General features: G+C 31.8%; 2 long non-coding RNA genes and 2 pseudogenes across 3 annotated transcripts; 2 read left to right on the forward strand and 2 right to left on the reverse strand.

Annotated features, from left to right (window-relative positions):
- The window catches only part of LOC111296758 (uncharacterized), a 71,384-nt pseudogene extending 63,237 nt beyond the window's left edge, over positions 1 to 8,147 (forward strand).
- A 172-nt stretch (positions 8,148 to 8,319) lies between these two features.
- Positions 8,320 to 11,687, reverse strand: LOC111297594 (putative disease resistance RPP8-like protein 2; annotated as a pseudogene). Its single transcript, XR_016325922.1, has 2 exons — positions 8,729 to 11,687; positions 8,320 to 8,604 (listed from the first exon to the last, which is right to left on the reverse strand). The product of XR_016325922.1 is annotated as a putative disease resistance RPP8-like protein 2 (transcript).
- A 4,114-nt stretch (positions 11,688 to 15,801) lies between these two features.
- On the reverse strand, positions 15,802 to 16,786 carry LOC149515719 (uncharacterized). The gene is made up of 2 exons (XR_016325923.1): positions 16,484 to 16,786; positions 15,802 to 16,349 (listed from the first exon to the last, which is right to left on the reverse strand). It is a non-coding gene; the product is annotated as an uncharacterized LOC149515719 (long non-coding RNA).
- Positions 16,787 to 16,920: 134 nt separating this feature from the next.
- Positions 16,921 to 18,397, forward strand: LOC149515720 (uncharacterized). Its single transcript, XR_016325924.1, has 3 exons — positions 16,921 to 17,004; positions 17,860 to 17,895; positions 18,261 to 18,397. It is a non-coding gene; the product is annotated as an uncharacterized LOC149515720 (long non-coding RNA).
- Positions 18,398 to 18,871: the final 474 nt, after the last annotated feature.

An 18,871-nucleotide genomic window follows, 5' to 3' on the forward strand; every position in this document is an offset into this window, starting at 1 on the left:
TAGCCTATATATTTTCTGTTATTCTTTGGTAAAAGACAGACTAGAGTTTTCTTTATACTTAAGCAATATTTTAGATTGTTCTTTAAGTTCTGTATATCTTAGGTAGATTTCCTAAAGTGGTGAACTTCTATTATTCTATATCCTTGATTAAAATTCTTAGGGTTGTATTTCTGTATCTCTTAGTTTTTAGTCTTGGTGGTGAACTTTTATCCTTTTTAATCTAATAATCATATTATGCCATTATTCAAATTATTGTGAGTTGTCTTCTTTGTGAGTTTTTTTTTTTCTATTTGCAGTTAATCTCCATATCACAAGTATCAATTCAAGCATCAAATTGGTATCAGAGCTATAGCAAGTCATCATTGTCAAGCACCAGTAGAAGATGTTGAAACCAATACTGATGTTGCAGCAACTACCAATGTTGATCCAAGGGATGCCCTCATAGAGGAGATGCGGCAACAGATCCGTCAACTACAACATGGGCTGCATATACAAGAAGAGAGAGAGGAGATAAGGAGGCAACAAAAGAGGAACGAATAAGGTGAAAGATAAACCAGTCCATACCATGGAAACAATAGTGATTCTGATGATAGCACTTTATCTCACTCACGGCAAGTTAGAGACTATTTACACAGAAATTAACTTCATCTTAGCATATTCAATCCGAAGATAGAAATTCCTAAGTTTGAGGGTAAGATGCAACTTGAAGAATTTTTAGATTGGCTGCATACAGTGGAATGCATATTTGAAAACCATGATGTCCCTGAACATTACAAGGTGAAGCTAGTGGCATCAAACTTAGAAAACATGCATCCTTTTGGTGGGAAAAATCTGAAGAAGCAAAGGGAAAGATAAGGCAGGAGAAAAATTACAACTTGCGAAAAGATGAAAAGAGAGTTGAAAAGAAAGCATCTTTCAGACAACTTTCGACAAGATATCTTTCTTAGGCTCCATAACTTGAAGCAAAGAGATCTTTTGGTGAAAAAAATACATTAAGGTGTAAAGCATGTTCAAGACCAATGTTTCTACCAAACCCTCTTCAAATCTACCCTTAAAAAAGGAAGGAGCCATTTCCATTAAACCACAATCTAGTACTATCAACACTTAAACCCCAAAGAGACTTCAAGAGCTAAAAAGTTAGGCATATATATTCTGAGTATCTAAATTCAAGATAAATACGCTGGTTAAAGATGAAGATCTTGAAGATGTTGAAGTAAAACCTATTGAAGTACCCTAGGATCTTGAACAAGGTGTTAAGGATACCTATGGTGATCTTGAATCTTCACTTGTTATACAATACAACATGAGTGATGTGCATGTAAAAGAGGAAGACTGGTTGCACAAGAATAAATTCCATGCTAAAAGCATTGTGCATGATAAGGTATGTGATGTTATGATTGATAGTGAAAGTTTTAAAAACATTGTTTCTATTTTTATGGTGCAAAAATTAGGCTTCAAGGCAGTGGATCACCATAAACTATATAAGCTATCTTGGCTGCAAAAAGAGAATGAAATCAAAGTTAGCAAGAGGTGTTTGGTTCCTTTTTCCATAAGAAAGAATATCAAGTAGTAGGATCTTATTTTAGCTCGAATAGAGTTTGCCTACAACCGCTTGCCAAACCAAACCACTGGTTGCAATCCTTTTGAGGTGGTATATGAAGAAATGGTTAAAGGTATCAAACGATCACATGAATAAGTCAGAATTGGAATTTTGTAGAAAAATAAGAAATATAAAAGGCAATAATCATGCATTGAAGACATGTGAAGTTAAAAAAAGGTAATTTAGTGTGGATTAACTTGCAGAAAGAGAGATTTCCTCCAGAAAAGTTTGGCAAATTATAACCTAAAGCAAATGGTTCTTTTAAAGTTCTCCAACATATTGGGGAGAATGCCTACCAAATAGAGCTTTCCGACATTTATGAAGTATCTTTCACATTCAATGTTGCTGATTTGTTACCCTCCCACGGAGAGAATACTAGTTCAGACTTGAGGACAAGTCTTTTTCAACCAGAGTAGATTGACACTGGAGTGTCTGTACAGCATAAAACCTGGACTGAAACTAAGACAGACTTATTCAAAAATAAGATGGGCTTATCCTTAGGCCAAATCCACTAAATAAATGAAGAAATAAGGTGGGCTGGAGCAGGGAGATTGCGTTCACACTAGCTGAAAAAGAAGAGCATGAATATGGATGGGATCGTGGTTAGATTCATTATCATGTAATCTGTAGGAGTAAATGAGCAGTTTATGTTCACATGCAAATCTCATGATTTTAGCCATAATTTTAGCAATGCAATTTGAAAGTTTCCGTGCTTAGTGGGATATTCCTAGCCTATATATTTTCTGTTATTCTTTGGTAAAAGGTAGACTAGAGTTTTTTTTATACTCAAGCAATATTTTAGATTGTTCTTCAAGTTCTATATCTCTTAGGTGAATTTTCTAGAGTGGTGAACTTTTATTGTTCTGTATCATTGATTAAAATTCTTAAGTGGTATTTCTGTATCCCTTAGTTTCTAGTCTTGGTGATGAACTTTTATCCTTTTTAATCCAATAATCATATTCTACCATTATTCAAATTCTTGTAAGTTGTTTTCTTTGTGAGTTTTTTTTCTGTTTGTAGTTAATCTCCATATCACAAGTATCAATTTCCGGCATCAATGTATGCAAAATATTCTGAATTTCTATGAATTATATTAGCTGAGTACATATCTATGTTCTTTTGTGGTGGCTATTTAACCTTGGACAAGAGAAAGAAAAAAAAATTCTTACCCCTACTTTTCCTTGATTTTGTCATATACAGGAAAAAAGAAGTCAGCTGCTGTCGATGACTTGATATCCAACCCTCCAAATTTAATTGTAGTAATTGCAAAGCACAATTATTGAAGACCCAAAAATCATTGGTGATAAAAACTCTTAAAAAACTAAAAAAAAAAAAAAGGCTATAAAATTAGTAACAATACTATGCAAAATTATTAAGAAATATTTACCCTTATGCATTTTGCATTAAACATAGTCACTGACTATATAAAAGTAAAGAGAAGATAAATAATTTTAAAGTTGACTTCGTAGTTTTTTTTTTTTTTTTTTAATCATAAGAGGTCAGGTCAGTGCTTAGAAAAGTTTAGAGAAAAGGAAATTTATAAGTACTGAAAACCAAATCCAAATCTTATTGAAACCACTTTCTAAAAAAGACAGATAAACCATTTAAAGTAAACTCAAAGTTCAAAGTTGAATATTAGTTAACGGGGCTGCTTATTATAGATATTTCGATTACATTGCTCAAGTAATTGACATAAGGCAGCAATTGGTTTTCATACCTATAACTGGGGATAGTAAATACATCCGGAATCGTTGAGTTTTGATCTTATCCTATTTTATAGGTCAATGTTTTTAAAAATCGGGTTGAACAGGATTGTTTTTTTAAAAAATGATCTAATCAAAGTTGGATTTTGGATAACTGATTTCAATATGATCTGATATATATTTATATATAATATTTTTTATTATTTACTTAATTTCAGGTTCAAGTCAGATAGATTACAATTCTATACATATAGAAATCAGGTTGGATATAAAAAAAAATATTTTATTATTGATTCGAATTAGAATTAGATGTAAATTTTATGAAATTGGGTTTGAGTGAGGCGAACAAAAACTTGTCTTAACCCGTTACCCTTCCTACTTATAATAACAAATAAAATATGAAACCAAATAAATTTCTTTTTTATGAGTAAAAACTGTTAAAAGAGCCTAAAACTTAACCAAATCCCAAACACTCCCGTTCACATGAATGCTAGAATTGAGAGACCCAACTCTAGAATTAGAAAACATAGATTCAAAAATTAATCTAATTGAGCCTACTTATCCCTAGAGTTGTCAAATAATGAAAAAAACAAAAGTTAAACGCAATTATTGTAATTATTATAATTACATTAACAACGCATAAATTAAGAAATTAATCAGGTGAGCAAAGACACACGTTTTCTTTCATTATGTTTATTTTTCATATCTTTAAATGATATTTACGTGATGTCATATCATCAAAAAATGAAATTGCATCATAAAAATCTATTGCAATTTTTTTATTAAATAATTTTTTCTTTTTTAATTTAAAACAAAAAAAATCAAACTTAATTCTTTCAATAAAAATGCATATGAATTTATTATTAAATCAAATGCATGTTCTAACATTAGGGTTCTAGTGCTTTTCAGATTTAATAGAAACTAAAATCACTTTTGTACCTCATTTCAATAAATTTTCTCAATTGGAATTAGTCTCAAAATGAAAAATCAACAATATGGTCCTTTTACTATCTAGTCCACAAGCAATGATGTGAAAAGAAATAGTCTTCTGCTGTCTTATGAATTGATAGCAGTCCAACCCTGAAATTTTTTACTGGTAGTAGTTGCAAAGGAGTAAGGACAATTATTTAAGACCCAAAATTCATCGCTGACAAAAACTCAACAAAATTAAAAAAAAAAAAAAGAAAAAAACAAGGCAATAAAATCAGTAACAATACAATGTGAAATTAAGTTTTTTTAGTAATAATATTATTAATTGTATCTCAAGAAATTATTAAATACATTAATAGGGGAGATCATAAGAGTAGAGTGACAAATATTTTTTAGTGTACTGAAAAATAAAAAAAAAATTTAACAAATAAGATAAGTATCATTTTGTTAATTCTGTTTGTAAAATTAAAAAATTTCACTGATAATAAATTAAATAATTTTTCCAAACTTTATCTCCAACAATATTTAAAACATATTTTTCCATATCAATAAAAAGTATTTAAAATTTTGCTCTAATAAGTACTTGCCAAAAATATCAAACTTCAAATGAAAAAGATTATCAATTAGATTAGCCTTTACATATAAATCTTTATTTTTTCAATATTTAGTCATGACTCCCATTCCCTTTATTCTTTTCAACTGTCTTTGGATTTTTTTTTTCAATTTGTAGCACAAATTAAGCATAAAGCCACAGCTTCAATAACACAAAACAATGTGGAATATTTCCTATCTTTGAATATCATAGACAAATTGCCTCTTTTAATCTTTTTCCTCTCAATAAACAAATAATATAGAAGAGTAAAGCTAGAGTTAAATATTTAGGTTTTGCTATGCATCCGACAAATATACAAACTAAGGGTGTAAATGATATATTAGTATTCACAAATTATTTGGGTTCGACTTTAATAAAATTCGAATTTGACTTGATTATTATCGAGTCAAGTTTAAACTCAAGTAGCTTGATTTATCGATCGAGTTGAATTCGAGCATTTTTATGCCCAACTCGAGTAGCTCACAAGTCTAATTGAGCTTTTATATTTTAATATATTTTAATTATTTTAATTAATAAAATATCTCAAACTCGAGTATAAATAATTGAACTTCTATTAAATATAAAAATTGAGTTTATTTTTATATGTTAATCGAGCCCAATCAAGCGAGTTTGAATAGCTTGATTTCTATCTCAAATCGAACTCGAGCTAAAAAAATAAAACTAAATCGAATTCGAGCCAAGTTTCGAGCATTAAATTTTGAGTCAAATTCGAGTTTGAGCTTAATATTGTATTAGCTTAAACTTGATCATTTACACCCCCAATACAAACAAATGGCATTTGGCATGCTTTACAAGCTATATGCAAAGAGGAGGGAGTTTTGGAACTATATAAGGGCCTTGGAGCAACACTTTTTGGTGTTGGACCTAGCATAGCAAGTAGCTTTTCAGTATACGAGAGCATGAGGTCTTTCTGGGAGTCTCACAAAGGTGATTACTCCTCCTGATCAATAAACTGTGCCTTGTTGTGATAATTGTTTCATAGATCATCCTTTTCTAAACACAACTCCTTTCTCTTTTTTATAATTAACTTTCTATCAGGCCCTATGATTCCAGTGCCCTAGTCAGTCTATCTTGCGGCAGTCTTTCAGGGATTGCATCATCAATAGGTGAGTGATATTTAGACGAGATGTGTTGGAAAACTTAACTGCAATTTTCAGAAATCTATTGTGTTACACTTTCATTCTTTATCTGCTTTTTATTTGGTTATTTACTTATCGTGTCAAGGAGAACTTTATTTTTGATGTTGCAATTAGAGTATCATTTTGGGTATCCACTTTACTGTATTGTTCTATTTTCCTGAATAGCTGTCATTTTGGTAAATTTATTGTCTATTTTCAATTGTAGCAACAGAGATATGGCTGTATCATGTTGAGTAAATGTCACCCTTAATACTTCTGTAAACCATTGATTAAATATTGGTGTAAGTTTGTCCAAAGCTTCTGCTACTTTTATCAATTGTTAATTGCAGATGAAATTATGCAGGCGTAAAATGCTACAGCACTCTAGCTTGATAGCAGGGTGATCTTGTTGGTCCTGTTTCTAGCCTTGGACCTTTCACTTGCTATAGAAGGTCTGTGAGGGGTTGAATGCAATACCTATTTGGGCCAGTCAACCTGCATTAATATTACCTAGATTGCTAATCTAAAATAAGTCATATTGACAATAGCACAAGTTCGTCCCTTTCTTTTTTATGATTGAATGTGATATTACCTGTTCCTTAATCATCCAAAATTTGTTTCTCTTAAACTAATATGCTTATTAAATCAATGGCCTATTGAGTTGCAAATTTCAATCCTAGAGTGCTGTAGCAGCTCAACTATCAATTGTTTTCTCCTGGACATGACCGTCCACACCATACTAACTTTTCTCAAAGAGTACAGAGATTCAACATCATTACTGATTATTGCCGATGGCCTTCGAGTTAAGGTTTTCTTGGTTGGCAGGAAAGTTTTTGTTCAAGGCTTTTTTCAAAGTTAAATCACAAATTTGTGATAGCATGCTGTTTGTTGATAGTTTAGATTGTTTACTTTAGCAGTTGAAACTACTTTTCATAGCATTTATCACAAAAATTTGGATTCATGTCGAACTTGACTATTTCTGGACAATTAGGTTGTTCAGTTGGTTTGCGTTTCTTAGTGCAGATACTAATTTCTTTATTTTTTTTTTTGGCTTGGTGATATTTTCTTCTATGAATTACCTTCTAATGCGTTGGATAAAGCAATGCATGGCTCTTTTCATTTGTGTTTTGTATAAATGCAGCAATATTTCCTTCGAATCTGATTAGGCAATGTAAACAGTTGAAGGGGGCTGGTGGACAAGCCCCCGTTTACACAACAGGGCTTTTCGGCACATTTAAGCACATATTCCGAACTTAAAGCATTCGAGGTTTATATAGAGGGATATTGCCTGAATATTACAAAGTGGTGCCAGGTGTTGGTATATGTTTCATGACCTATGAAACATTGAAGATGCTTTTAGTAGATATTAGCACAAAATTATAGTTCGTGATCATATCTCCGCAGATGTTTGATCTGCAACTGAAATTATGGGTTCACTAATTTGGTTATGTGATAGCACAGCACAACCCATTTAACTTTCACAGTTCTTCTTGCGGTTGCAAATTTTGTGATGCTGTTGTGAGAAATATATTTTTCCATGTAAATAGATGGAGGTTGACTTGCATTTTGATACCAATTGTGACCATCTTTGAATACCCTTTTCCCAGTTGCAAGTTTTTACGTAATTGCGTAAATCACTGGCATGTATCAATACATTTATAACTTCAAATTTCAATAGAAGTTTACCTTCTCTTACAAAAGAGACTTGATTCATTTTGAGTACTTGTCTTTTGTGATTTTATTATCATTGATTTTTGAATTGCAGTTGCTACTTTGCTCTCTGCAGTCAGGATTGGTTTGCATACTGTTCAGGGATACATCTGGGCTGGCCTTACTTTTTTTTTTTATTTATTTATTTTAATTATTTATTGATACAAAAAATTGTAGTATAGCAGCATTCAATCTCATTGGACTGATTGTATTAACCAATTAAAATTGAATCAGTAAATGTGATATTCCTTACCATATTTTCTTAACTTCAGCATTGAATTTGATGCTTACTTTTTTACAAATCTCATTACAAGCATGGTAAGTCTTTTGTTTCTGACATCCTTCAATATTTTGCTTGAAGAATTATGAACAAAATAAGTATGCAACTTAAATACAGCTTGGATTTTGCTGTTATTGCCAGTTTCTCAACAATTTTCTTTTCCAGGAAAGTTCAGAAGCATTTCTGCTACTGATCTTTCTGTCATCGAGCATGAAAATTTCAATCAATCAAGAATTACTTTTGCCCTCCTTCTGTTCTAACTTATCAGTCTGCAAGCAATGATTTTTATTAGTGAAGATAAACAGTTAAACAAATTCAGTAATAAACAAGAAAAAAGTCTTTAAAACGAAGTAAGGTTCAGAAAATAAAACTATCAGTAGCGTGCTAACAACACATGGATAATCTTCATACACTGCACATTTAAAATCAATAAACAGCCAGTTCATTAAAGCTCTTAGCAATTCATTTCCTAAAAGCACTTGATCATCAAATTCAACTATCAAGGAAAAAAGACACAAATCACACTTTGAAACAATCAAAAGGCAAATCAAGGTGTCCCCAGCCTCTTCTTGCTCCTATTGGCACGATTGCTTTTCATGATCAAACAAAGCATCCAACTCCGCCTTGTATCAGTGCCCATCTTATTATACCTACACCAAGATGAAAATGGCATATATCATCATCTCTTATGGAAAGGAAATGATATATATGAATATTTATAGTCCCAAATAAAACAAAAGAAATTATTATTTTATAAAAAATCAAATAACTCACCTGCAAAGTTAGAGTTTTCAGTCATTCCTTCGTGTAAGATATTTGGATGGAGGGTATGTGGCTGACTTTAGAGAAATCCTCTCCTTCTCTTCCGTCTATCACTTGAATCCTTTCTACCAATGACCTGTTCATCCCCACTAATTTCATTTCTTGGAGAGCAGTAATATACCTCAACCCTTCTGGAATCATCCTCAAATTATTTAATTTACCCAAACTTAAGTCCGGAGACGGGGCATTGCGCCTTCTTCAATCTCCCACTCTTCTAATTCTGGTGAACCTTCAATTTCAATCTTCCACTCTTCTAATTCTAGTAAACCTCCAATTTCAAGAGAATCAAGTTTAAGAAACCCATTAGCAGAGCAAATCATTTTAGTACCCCTGTATGAAATCCCCCATAAGCGGAGAGTCCTCAGATGAGGCAGCTTTTCCAATACAGGCATTGGATCCTGCTTCACCCTAGATCCCACCAAAGTTAACTTGGCAATGTTTACCGGAACAAATTTCAACTCGATTGCGGATCTTCTTCTATCTTCCCATCTAAGAATAGTTTTGAGAGGTGATGACACTGAGAAAGGGGTTCCAAGTCTGGAAATGATTGGCTTGAATCCCATAAAAACCTCATGTCCAATGACCGAAGGCGATGTGATTCGACCAGTGCTTTTAGGATAGGCTCAACATCTTTTGTTCTCCTAAAAAATATTCCTAAACTCAGAATATTCGCCAAGCCTAACACTGCATTATTTTCAATTAAATTCTCAACCCAAATGTACTTTAAAGTTTGAATATTTTTTGAAAGAAATCTTAGCTGCATCATCCAATCACATCTGAAATTAAATTCTATCGGATGATTAAGAAATTGAAAATGCCTTAAACTTTCCAACTCGATTAGAATATTAGGAGGTATTGTTAATAGGAAACTGCGGATGTGCAAAGTTTATAAACTTTTCAACTTTCCAAAAGATCGTGGCAAGATGATTTTTCCAAGACATTTTAACCCCAAATATCTCAAATGATGTAGATTACCAATTCCACTTGACACACGCCACTCTTTTTCATTCCTTTCCACAACTTTCAAGACTCTTAAATTTTTGAAGTTTTGGCAATTTGAAATGTGCAATTCTATTAAATTCTCATTTTGAAAGAGCAACAGAGAACGTAATTTTGGATGTTTTCCCTTCAAAGAAACATACCTTTGGGCAGGATGAATAGCAATTCTCCGTGGCATAGATGCCGACAAGGTCACATCATTTGGCTGAATAATTTCCAAGAAATTCTCCTCTTGAGCTTTCTTCACGCACAATTCCCTCAAGAGATCATTTATGTGACATGTTTTCACACCTACTCCTGTACGGTCCCTCTTACTAACTTGAACCAAACATCTATTTATCAGCTCTTCCAGGCATTGTTCAGCAACATCTTCCATCAACATTCCTCCTCTTCCAAGTGATGCTGAAATGAAACCTTCAGCAATCCATAATCGAATGAGTTCCTTCTTTGAGATCTCCCAATCTTCTGGATAATGACCAAGATATAAGAAGCATGGTTTTAAATAATAAGGCAATTCGTTGTAGCTTAAATCCAAAATTCCCTTCACTGCATCATACTGATGATCTTGTTGTTGGACCTTGTTTAAGTGTGCAGGCATGTTTCTTTGGACCCTCTCCCACTGATCCAGTGACATTTTAGTTGCTAGCAAACCTCCCAACGCAACAATTGCAAGAGGTAGCCCTCCACATTTTTTCACCATCTGTCTTCCTGGCGTCTCGAAAATTTCTCCTGAGCCATCATCAGACTCCGTTGTATTTCTGGGGAATGCTTTCCTCTTGAAAAGCTCCCAACTTTCATCATCAGTAAGAAGTGGAAGCTCTATTGGGGAGCTGCAAGGATTTGCACATAATGCCACATCCTTATTTCGTGTTGTGAATAAAATTTTGCTCCCTTTTTTACCTCGTGGAAAAGCAGGTTCAAGACTATTCCAATCTTCACTTCTCCAGATATCATCGAGGACTACCAAATATTTTTTTTCTTTCAAGACTTCAAAAAGTCTTTTGATCAACTCATGCTCGGGCATTTTATCAATTTGCTCTCTTTCTTCTTTAGAAGGAGAATGAACTTTTATGAGGACATCATGCAAAGCTTCTCTTGGCATACATTTTTGAGAAATAAAAGCCCAAGCAAAACAATCAAAATGTCGTCTCAATTCAATGTGATTGTATACTTTTTTTGCAAGAGTGCTTTTACCTATGCCCCCCATTCCGACTAGGGAAACAACGACATGAGGTCTATCTCCTTCTTCTTCTGTCATCAACTGAGCCAAAACATTCCTTGTCATGCCCTCAGAGCCAACACCATTCGCTTCCTCAACGTGCGAATATGTTCTTCTTAACCGCTGCTGCTGCTGCATTCTATAAATAGAACTAGACTCCTCTCCTTCACTAGATATCTCATAAGCTGGAAGACTCTTGGAAATATCTTCAAGCTTAGTCTGGATTGCTTTGACCTGCACACCTATTTTGTACAAGTGAAAAGGCTTGGTGAAAATGGAGGTGAATCTCTTGATGATTCCATGAAAGCCTCCTTGATGTGCGACTTTGAGAATGAAGGCGTCGATAACATCTTCAGCATCAGAAGAAAGATCTCTAATTTCCGCCACTCGATTGCGGAGACGCTCGTCTGGTTCTTGCTTATGGTCAGCCCCTTTCAAGAAGCTCTGCATCCGCTTTAGTTCAGCCTCTAGGCGCTCCACTTCGTCACGAACTCCACCCAGGTAAACTGCTTCCTGAATGAGTAAATCCGAGATTCTTTCAATAGCGAAGGACACAATAGCTTCTTCCATTTCTCCTTCCAATCGAAAACGGAGTCCAAATTACTTTTCTTCCTCTTCGAGGATTTCAAAATGATCCGCCTGTGTCTGCACAATCTCAATTTCCAAGTATTAGCTGAGAAACTATACTTTGCGTAAATTAATATTGTTCTATAATCTCTTTTTTTTATTCCTCTTTATCAAAAGTTCTAAATTTATATTCTTTGTGGAGTGGCCTGGTGGCTTTTAACTTTGGACAGGAAAAAGCCAGGGGTGATTCTTCCTTCTTTATCTACCTTGTTTGCACAAGAATATGGAGATTCTTCCTTCTTTGCCTTAACTTTTTTTTATTCCTTTTATAGCTTTTTGTGCATTCGATGCTTCCTTTCTCTGGTAGAAGCATTTCTAGCTAACCATTGCAATACCCGAATAAATTCTCAAAAAGCAAGCTTGCATCTTTACTTGAAAAGTTTGCAGCACAGCAGTTTACCTCGAATCAGAGCAATACCCTTCCCAACAGATTAGTTTTGTTACAGAATTGAAAAAGAAGCATGCTGGGCTAGAGTGAAAGAAAATACCCCTCCATTTCCATTTTCCATTTTTGTAGAATTTAATGAAGACAACATACTTGCAACAATCAATATGTGTCCAGGCGAAGTCAAGCATATAAGGATCACAACTCATGTAAAAAGGCCAAAGAAATTAGTAGCCCAATCTGTAAAAGTGTTCCAAAATGTAGTTTGCATATTGAATGAAGCACAAACTGGAGAAAGAAGTATGTGGGCAAAATTGAAAATTTTGATCTTATGTAATGCTTTTGTTGGATTTGTCTCAGCTTGTTACAAAAACAATACTTCATTTGGATCTGAAGTTAGGCCTACTTCGAACTGCGTTCTGGAAAGTGTATACCTAAACCAACAACCCCAGAAGCTTGGAAGCCCATTACCAGGCTATTGAAAGGCAGTGAGACTTTACCTCACTTGGAAAAGACAATGAATCAATGCCGCTGTCAATTGCACAAACATAAATGAAGGTAGGAGTATAAGCGCGTAGGAAGATTCAACCTCATTTCTTGATTAATCTTAAAAAAAAAAAGGTTCACTGCCATAAGAAACAACTCATGCTAGATATGCTTTACTCAATTTCATAACCACAAATAATGTTTCAAAGGAACAATAGTCGCTTCATGGCTCGATTCATAAGAAACAACTCATGGTAGACTGTCCACAAATAATGTGATTCCTTCATTGAAGTCATTAGGCCGTTGAAAGAGCAATGTATTCCTCCTATAATTAATTTGTTTAAAGCACTTGAACTGTAATCAATCCCTCACTACACCATTTTTTCATCAATTTCAAAAGCATTTATGATGCTTTCCATCACATGCATATTAAATTTTATAAGTCTAAGAAAACATATATAAACATGCTTTTAACTCAAGCAATTACCATGACTGGCACATGTTCTCATAAAGCGTGAAAATCACGATAAAACCAATTAAATGATAGATACAAATTAAAGCAAGCATTAAAGCCTATAGAATAACATGTAAAGGTTCTAAATTGATATTGTCTCTATGGTTAGCTCTGGTGGCTTTAACAATGGACATGAAAAAGAAAAAGATGATTCTTCCTTCTTTATCTACCTTCTTTGCTTAAGAATATGGAAAGTAATTCTTTTTCTAGGATTGCAATCCGATCACCCTGTATCTGCAAATTATTCTTAATTTGTATGTATTCTGGGGTGTTTAGTTTTGAATATTTGTCTTTTGTGGTGAGCCTGGTGACTATTTAACTTTGGACAAGACAGGAAAAACAAAGGGAGAATACAGAATCTCTTTACTTTCCTTTCCACTATACTTTGTCTTACATTACATCTCATAAATGAAAAAGAAATATTATAAATTATTATCACTCACTATATTCTTCTTTCAGTGGGTTAATAGCAACTCTGAAAATATAATACTAGTAAGTAGCAAATACTCATGGTAATTTAAAATATGATACAATAATATGATATAAGTATGATACGAATATAAGTTACAAATATAATACAATTTAAAATTTTAATAGGACAATAAACGAATCAAATATGAACGAATGAATGTATGCATATGATTTATTCGTTTATTTTTAGATATGTTCGTGTACAGTTCGTTTTTGTCAAGAAAATAATTTTGTTTGTTCATGTTCGTTTGTTTAAATAATAAATTATTTGCATTCAATTTGTGTTCTTTCAATTAAATTAAACAAGCACGTTTGTGACTATTAAACGAACATATATCAACGCACATATTCATTATTATTAAATAAATCATAACCAAATAAATTTAAATAAATAAATTCTAAACAAACATAAACGAATCCAAACAAATATAAATAAATCTTAAAATATGATTAGAGTAAAGGATAAAATTATAATTTTGTTAGTATTATTATAAATAAACAATAAACAAATAATAAACGAATAATAAATGAATAAATTTTAAACAAATTTTAAATGAATTTATTCACAAATATAAACGAACCAAACAGACCTCTATTCATATTCAATTTGTTTAATAAATGAATATAAAAATATTATTTAAAATTATTCGTTAAACTAAATAAATAAATATAAACGAATAGAAATCGAATATATTCACAAATAGTTTATCGAAAATTCTATTCATTTACACCTCTAAATTTTAGTAATAATTTTATTTAGATTTAATAAAATAAAAAAATATATTTAAGGTTAATAAAATAAAAAATATATTTCATATTTTTATATTAATATAAATTATGATATATAATTTTTATATAAAATATAATATAAATATAAAAATTTTAATATTTTATACTATACAAATAAAGGAATTATCAAAACTAATAGCAAAGTAGATCCAAAAGTTACTGTTGATAACATAATAAGGTCCAAAAAAGAATGACAAGTATTAGGGTTTAAAAAAAAACAACTTTTTATCGTGCTACTTTGTTTTAAAAAGTTCCTGTCAGGTTAGGATTCAATAAAGTATATTGGATCCTAGGTACAAGGAGCTATGAGGGATTTTAAAAATGTTTATGAACTTTTTTGTCTATTCTGTTTATTGGGGTTTTTGCAAGCTGTTTTTTTTTTTTTATTATTGTCCTTTTTTCTTATCGAAATTTATTTGGATTTTTTCTTATTTCATTTTTGTTTTGTATTTTCTTGTGCTAAAATTTTTAATTATTTAAACATTTAAGCATATCTTTATTTTTTTAAACATTTCTCTTAAACGTTGGGAGATATATGGGCTTCTGATATGATATTTTAGATTCTTTAATTTTTTGCATTGTTTATTTTCTTATATTTTAGAATATTTTATTTATATAAAGTTTTATGCTTTGGATATTACGTTATTTTTTCTAATTATTTTGCTCTCTTCAATAAAAATCTTAAAATTTTAAGTGCAAAATTTCAAGTAAACTTAAAATTTATTGCGTCTTTTCCATTTTATTTCATTAGAACAAATATATGATTATTTATATTTTTGTTATTATGACTTGTATTTGTTTTGTATTAGTGTTCGAATGTTTTTCTTGAATTCAATCAATTAAACAAAAATTATAGATACTATTGTAATTATAAATTCATCCTAGTTTATGAACGATTTGAATAAAGTAACGAACCGAAAATCTTAATTTTAGGAATATACATGCAAAATGTATGATTTTAATTATCTTAATACAAATTTCATAAATATTTTTTTGCCAAAAAATTCTTACTGCTTAAACCCAAAATTAAATATTGTATAAAACTACTTGCAAAGATATCATTTCTTTCGGATTGCACTTGGAACAAAATATTCCCCACTTATAAATAAGAAAATTAAAATTATTGAAAGTGGCTGAAAAACTGAACTGGACCGATCGAATTGGTTGAACCGCTTGAAACTCAGCTATCCAAAAGGCGCGCGCCAATTTCGAGCCTCACAGTAGGTTACCGGTTCAGTCAAGTTACTCAAGTATTTCCTCCCTCCTCATCTCTGTTGCTTCCAAATGACGGGAAAACGCATTCTCAGTTCGATCTATTATCTTTAATAGAGGAATCATCGTATTCAAATCTTGCTACTAGTTTAGACACCTATTCGTCCCGGATTATTTGGACGTTAGACTTAATCCATTTGATTTATTGTTTTATTTATTTAATTTTGTTTTTGTTATTATTCTTAAAATTAAAAAAATAATAATAAAGCAAGTGATAAAATACGATGGATTAAAATTTTGAAATCTGCCTTATGAAATCAAAATTCAGATTGAAGAACAGGATACCTGATTTTTTAAATTAAAATCCTTTATAAACTATTGTTCAGGGCCAGAAAATAGAGTGAAAAATACATAGAAAATTAGAAAAGAAAACAGAGAAAAATCACCAGAAAACCCCCTCATCCCACTACCATCTCAACTGGAGCTCCACCTAATTATCTCATTGCCATTTCATCATCTATACCAGAGCACCATCGCATCTTGAATCCAACATAGCTCAACCAATTTCGACACCATAAATCCTCCTCTGTTACCTCTGCCAATAACCAAACTACGCAATTGCCCATCACCATTGTCACCACAGAATCAATAGCTTAAACCTCTCACAAACAAACAAGCCACGACCTGTGGTGGACACAACCATCATTGCAAATAACCGATCTTCGACCAAAACCACTCAACAACACTTGCAAACCTATCGTCCTAGAATGAAGACACTACACAATAAACACAAGTAACCAGCAAACGGAGAAACCCAGCTTCAACCAAGACACAGGCACAATTTTCCCGTACTGCCATCATCATTCACCTCCTGCCAGAAAGTCGCCCATTGCCATTAGAGCGCGTCAACAAAATCCAAGAGAGAAAAACAAAGTAAAAATCATCTTGGGTTTCGGGTCTTCAATTACCGTGAGGAAGTAGCCAAGAAGAAGAGGAAGAATATACCTTGAAGCGACGGCGAACGAGCGGCGGAGGAAGAGATCTTGGAGGTTGAACCCGCGACATTCAAACTCAGATCTGTGCGGCTCTGGTGAGTTTCTGAAGGAACCAAGCAGATCACACAAAAGTGGAGATTTCAACGAGCCTCTGGGTGAAATTTGGGCCTCAATGGCGGTTGCCGACGGCGGCAGACGGCGGCCGGCGGCGCCGAACCGAAATCTGGAAACCCTTTGAACTCTCCGGCTGTGTTCTTCCGATTTTAGTGAGAGAAGCAGAGAAGAAATTTTTTTAGAGAGAGAACACAACTTGAAAATAGAGCGGAAATGCTTAACAATAGGTTTTCTAGTAATATCGAAATGGTGCCGTTTTGATTGGGGTAAAACAGTTTGTGACCCGCATGCCGCCCAGCTTGGAGACCCGACCCGGTGGCACCCATACCACCAGCCGATAGTGAGCCAAGTTGAGCCGTTTTTGTGAGCGGCTGAGCCGAACCTTGAATCAAGCCGAGCCGAAACATTTTCTTTTTGGTAATTTGTTTCTTTTTATTACTCTGTTTATTTATTTAATATTTTTTTAGTGAGTTTTTTTAAAAAATAATTTCAAAAAATGAAGAAAAAATTGAATTATCAATTTTTCTTAAACCAAAAAATTAATTTCAAAAAAATTGAAAAAATTAAAATATCAATTTTTTTTGAAAATAAAAATTTTCAAAAAAAATAGTTTTGTAGAAAAGTTGAAGGATCGATTTTCTTAAAATAATATTTCAAAAAATATTTTTGAAGAAAAGTTGAAATATCAATTTTTTTAAATAAAATAATTCAAAAAAAATTTCAAGGAAAAATTAAACTATCAATTTTTTTTAAATAAAAAATATTTTAAAAAATATTTTGAAAAAAAGTTGAGAATATCAAATTTTTCCTTAAATATTTGAGAATAATTTTCAATAATTAATTATCTAATAAGTTTTTTAAAGGTTTAATAAATAACATGAAATTAAGCTAATACTATCATTTAATTAACATATATAATCGTATTCCTAAACTTAATTATGGTTTTGTAGATATTGAATTTATTTTTTAAAAAATACTTGAATTAAGTTTAAAATTTATTTTTAAAATAGGACAATTCATTGATGGTCAATCATACCTAAATAAAAAAAAAAAGTGATAACTCTTTAAGCTATCTCTAACAATAAGTATATTGCTCCATATGTTATAACAACTAATCATTTACTCACCTAAGTTCCCGTAAGCTGCTTAATTTTTTTTTTCCTTTTATTTTTTTCTGTTAATTTATAGCATTTATTTTTATTTTTATTGAATTAATTTATCGAGATCGATGTTTTTCATGTGAATTAATTTCAACTTTCATTCGAATCTCAGACTATTGTCGTGAAGAAAAGAAGGCCTCGTATGGAGGTATTATTCCTTTTATTTTCAGTATTTCGAAATGTTTGTTTGTTTATAGTAATTGTGAATTTGTTGAAGGCTTTTTTCAAAGTTAAATCGCAAATTTGTGATAGCATGCTGTTTATTAATAGTTTGGATTGTTTACTTTAGCAATTGAAACTACTTTTCATCGAATTCATCATGAAAATTTGGATTCTTGTCGAACTTGACTATTTCTGGACAATTAGGTTGTTTAGTTGGTTTGTGTTTCTTAGTGCAGTTACTAATTTCTTTAAATTTTTTGGCTGGGTAATATTTTCTTCTATGAATTACATTCTAATGCGATGGATAAGGCAATGCATGACTCTTTTCATTTGTGTTTTGTATAAATGCAGCAATATTTCCTTCGGATCTGATTAGGCGACGCAAACAGTTGGAGGGGGTTGGTGGACGGGACAAAACTTATGTAAAGTTTTTTAAATGAAATTTGTGAAATTTTTTAAAAATGATTTAATAAAAATTTTAATAAAAAAATTCAAATTAGCAGATTGATAAAATTTGATGTGAATATTAATAATATATAAAAAAAATTCTTAAAAATATTATTTATAATTTAAATTTGATCGATACTTATTTAGTGATAAAATTTTTATCAATATTTTTACTAAAAATATTTATCAAAATTATTAAAATTTTTTTAAATTTTACACACTTGATCTATAAAATGAAATCTTTCAATTTATCAATTTTGACTTTTGATTTTAGTTTTTGTATTCATTTTTAGTAGAGAATTTCATGAATTTTACTTAAAAAATTTTATTTATGTTTTTCCCCTGGTGGACGAGTCCGCATTTAGGCAACAGGGTATTTCAGCACATTTAAGGACATATTCCAGACTGAAGGCATTCGAGGTTTGTATAGGGGGATATTGCCCGAATATTACAAAGTGGTGCCACGTGTTGGTCTATGTTTCACGACCAATGAAACATTGAAGATGCTTTTAGTA

This window comes from Durio zibethinus, chromosome 12 (assembly GCF_047325235.1).
Source record: "Durio zibethinus cultivar Kanyao isolate XHJ-2024 chromosome 12, ASM4732523v1, whole genome shotgun sequence".
Lineage (NCBI taxonomy): Eukaryota > Viridiplantae > Streptophyta > Magnoliopsida > Malvales > Malvaceae > Durio > Durio zibethinus.